The following is a 4,486-nucleotide window of genomic DNA, read 5'->3' as shown; positions in this document are numbered from 1 at the left end:
AACTTGAAAAATTTCCAATATTTATGTAATTAAAAAGAAAATTCAGTTGTAGTAAAGAATAACAAAGGCCAAAAAAAGGTAGGCACTATTGCAACTTTGACATAATGAGTGTAAGTCCACTAGGAAAGACACATCTTGACTGCATAGTTTTGATAAGTCTTCTAGAAGCCACGTGAGTACTTCACTCTTATTATGTATATTTATTTTCTTATACTACCTCCGTTTTTTTAGTTATTTATTTAGCCAAAATTATACATATTTAAAATAATTTTTTATTTTAAATTATAAAAATAAATACTAATATAATTTTACTATATAATAAATACTTTATAAGTTAAATTATAGAGTTATTTATTAGGAGAGGGATAAATTTAAAAAATAATAGTTAATATTATTTTAAAATTTTAAATAAATAATTAAAAAAGATAAATAAAATTCACTAGATAGACTATTAAAATTAAACGGGGGGAGTAATAATTATGTCCATATGACAATGGACATTCATGAAATAATAATTAAAAAAATGGTTACTAAGTCATATGTATATTTATAAGAATAAACTGTTAAATTTTATAATTTTAAATTAATATTTCATTGTTAATTGCGTGACTTTTTAAAATATATGATTTTTCTTTTGACATCTTTAAAATATATGATCAAATCAAAAGGTTTATAAATTATACATCACTATAACAAGTGATATAATAAAATAATAAAAATTTAAATAAAATTACTCCTTGCACTCATGAAATAATGGCAGCAATGATTGTACACATAAACATGATAAAATTATAAATTGTACTCAAAAAGTTGAAAAAATTTATAAATGACACAAAAAATTGAATTTATAAATAAAATGCAAAAATTTGAATATAATTATACTAAACTTTTAAAATTAATATATAATTATATAAAATAAAAAAAGTAATCACAATTGATAAAGAAAATTAAATATTTAAATTTAAAAATAATTTTATCAGTTATCCACGAAACACACATAAAGATTGCTTTTCAATATGAGATGTTTACTTTCGAATATATCAAATTTATTTTTTATTCATTATTTTTTTGAACATTTAGAAAAATATAAATTTATTTATTTTTTTGAAGAAAAATGGAGCTGATAATATTTGACATAATTATACAATTAAGTGGGTTTGACATGGTAATAATCAATTAAACTGATTAAACGCGCTGCGCGCATAACATATCAACTACACATTTAAATTTATTTATTTATTATGTAAGTTAATTAATTTATTATTAGTGGATCTTGGGATGGTACGAGAAATCTATTGATAGTTGAGATCTGGTTGCCGTTACTCTATGAAAGGGTGGGCAAACTCCACTTCTTCAACAAGAGAAAAGATCATATCAGCAAGAGCAAGTAAAGTAAAGTCTGAATGCCTCAAAAGAAAGTCTTGACTTAACGGTATTATCTTCCTACTGATGTCATACTAGACTTTTGTCACGACCCGATTCTCGGCGTCGAGACCGGCGCTAGGGAATGGGAGTGGTTGCTCCGAAACCCGTAGCAAGCCTTAAAAATACATTAAAAATCACTTAAAAAATTTCGCGGAATTCAAATCATTTTCGAACATTTTAAAATCGCAGTTTAAAACGTTCTTATAAAAATTACCATTTAAAACATGCACATAATTTTCTCTTTAATTATTGCATTTTAGTTTTCAAAACCATTTCTCTATGGTTTATAATGCATCTCAACATGCATACCATCTTACTATGGTAATTACTGCATTTCACTATGCAGGCCATTTCTCTATGGACTTAACCGCATTTCATTATGCAGACCATTTCATTATGGATTTAACTGCATTTCATTATGCAGATGCGCTCGCCGCATTTTATACTCGTGCAGTCGCTCGGACTTTCGCACAGCATTCACATATTACATATTATCAGAGTTTAAGCGTTATAATAAAATATAAGGCATAAATAAGTCCAACGACTACTAAGGTACCACCGTTCATTTATTCTAGCTACTGCAACTCTAGACACACAAAGGAAAGTCATTCTCACTTTATTCAAGCTAGGGATTCCCGGAACAAGAAATTGGAAATCCACACGTCAAACTACTCGCCTGTAAAAATTATAAATTCAACGGGGTCAGTTATAAAAACTGGTGAATGCGTACAACATGTACTAATAAACATTAATATGAAAGCAATGCATTCCAGATTACCGATTCATATGAAACCCTAAACCATGATTCATGTTCCTATATGCTTTCAAAACAGGAAACATAAATATTCCACATCATTTCATCATATTCGGGTTAACCTTTTCATGGCCGTATTTATTCATTTCTTTTTGTACTCTAGCCCGTCAAATCTGATCATTCATATTTTACGTATGTGAACGTCTTTAGACTCTTTTCACCATACAACAGATTTCCGCAGTACATATATACCGTCGCCATTTTCACTTTTTTATAAGGTTAAACCTCTCAGATCTCGGCAGTTTCTCTACCTGCCTTTGGTCGTCTATATTCCGTTGCCTCTGAAGATCTGTTCACACAGAGTCTAGGCCGTCGCCTGACTTTCCAGGCCGTCGCCAGGATTCACACAGTATATTCACATGCAACCCATTCTAAATGCAATACCGGTGATCACACAGCACTATTGCCGCCCAATAGTAAGCATGTTTCAATGAATCTAAATCGGTTTCAACACTATGAATAGTTCATGCGATTTAAATTCAAAATAAAATAAAGCATTTGCAAATCAAGTAAAGCAGTTCGCAATATTTTTAATACTAATATTTAGCAGTATAAGTTGTAAACACACTCACAGTACTCGCTTATTCCAAATTTTAAAAATATCACCCGTCGAAATATTAAAACCTTCGCTCGCCGGTTTCCACGACAAAACTCGCTGGATCTAATTTAGAGATTAAACATTAATAAATGTATTAACTCTAAATTCTAGAATAAACTCTAGACCGACTCAACCATATAAACCACATAATCACAAACCAAATTTGATTCCGACTATCTCTTTCCGCGTCATCGTATTTCTATACGATACACTCTATCCACATAGTTTATTTATTTCATAAATAAACATAGAATTATAATTCCATATAATTCTAACACATATTCAATTCACATAATTTTCTAAAAATTCATTTTTAGAAAATCTCATCAAATATTCCACAATTCAAAAATAACCAAAAATAATTTTCCGTAAAATATTTTTGACCCGGGGCTCGGCCCCCCTGATTTTCTGCCAAAATCATTTCGGCACTAACTGCTGCCAAATGAGTTTAGGACTGAGCCAACATGCTCTATCCCCTCTACTCATATTCCGTTCACTATATTCCGGTGGTTTTGGCCGGAAAACTCAAAAACGCTAAAAACGCTTAAAAATCCATTTTAAGCCATTTTAATCACCAAAATTCACCAAAATTATTTTTGAACAGATTTTTAATCTTATCTTTTAAAAACAGCAGCCCATAATTTTTAAAATAATTATTTTCCATTATTTTAGCAATTAAAACCGAAATATCAATTAATTGTCAAAACCGATTATCAACCCTTCAAAACACTTCAATTAAATCACTTAAATTCCATAAATAATTATCATATGTATTTCCAGAAATTTTTCATGAATTATTTCTGTCCAGAAATTAAAATGACAGTTTTACCCTTTTTAACAATTTTAGCCGAATAGAGTTATTAAAAATTAAACCTGATTATTAAACCGCTAAAAATTAACCATCAACCTCAAATATAACTCATCCATAAATAAAATTATTTCCAGAAATTAAAAATCCTTTTTTTTACCATTTTCAAGCGATTTTTAAGCTTTAAAACAATTAAAAATCGAAACCCAACTAATTAAATTAACACCCGAAATGTTTAACATTTTTAATCCACAAAAATTTCACTTTAAAGCATATATAAATCTCAACATATAGATCAGCCCAAAAATTAAAATAAATAATTTAATTTTCACGGAAAAGTTATTTAAAACCGAAACCCATATAAACAACAATCAAAACCAACTAATTATCCATCAAACATCACATTTAAACCATCCTAAGCATGTTTCTAACACTTAACCAACATCAGAAACTAAAAACTAAGATTTGAGCTTGAAATTATACCTCAAACGAACATGCAAACACACATACACGATCTACGCAATATTCCCGACAATTTTCGTGAAGAAATTTTTGAGAGAAAATAAAAGTATAAAGCTTGGTGTTGTGAGTTATGGTGTATTCGGCACCCACAAAAATGAAGAAGAAGATTGAAGACTTGGGCACCAAGTTTAGCTTAAAAAATATCTAGATATTTGAAGTTTCAATTATTTACAAGCTTGCCATTATGGCATTCTTGTAAATAATTCGAACTCTAGGGGCAAAATAAATTCAACTTTACCAAATATTCAAAACATTAAATCATATCATATGGGCTGAGTTAAAAATATTTTTGGTCCTTTAAAAATATTTAAAATAATTA

The 4,486-nt window shown here is 28.8% G+C and overlaps 1 long non-coding RNA gene across 1 annotated transcript; it reads right to left on the bottom strand.

Annotated features, from left to right (window-relative positions):
* Positions 1-1,814: 1,814 nt before the first annotated feature.
* Positions 1,815-4,270, bottom strand: LOC130015708 (uncharacterized). The gene is made up of 2 exons (XR_008791036.1): positions 4,129-4,270; positions 1,815-2,101 (listed from the first exon to the last, which is right to left on the bottom strand). It is a non-coding gene; the product is annotated as an uncharacterized LOC130015708 (long non-coding RNA).
* Positions 4,271-4,486: the final 216 nt, after the last annotated feature.

Source organism: Mercurialis annua, linkage group LG6 (assembly GCF_937616625.2).
Source record: "Mercurialis annua linkage group LG6, ddMerAnnu1.2, whole genome shotgun sequence".
Lineage (NCBI taxonomy): Eukaryota > Viridiplantae > Streptophyta > Magnoliopsida > Malpighiales > Euphorbiaceae > Mercurialis > Mercurialis annua.
This window is presented reverse-complemented; position numbering and strand designations above follow the sequence as displayed.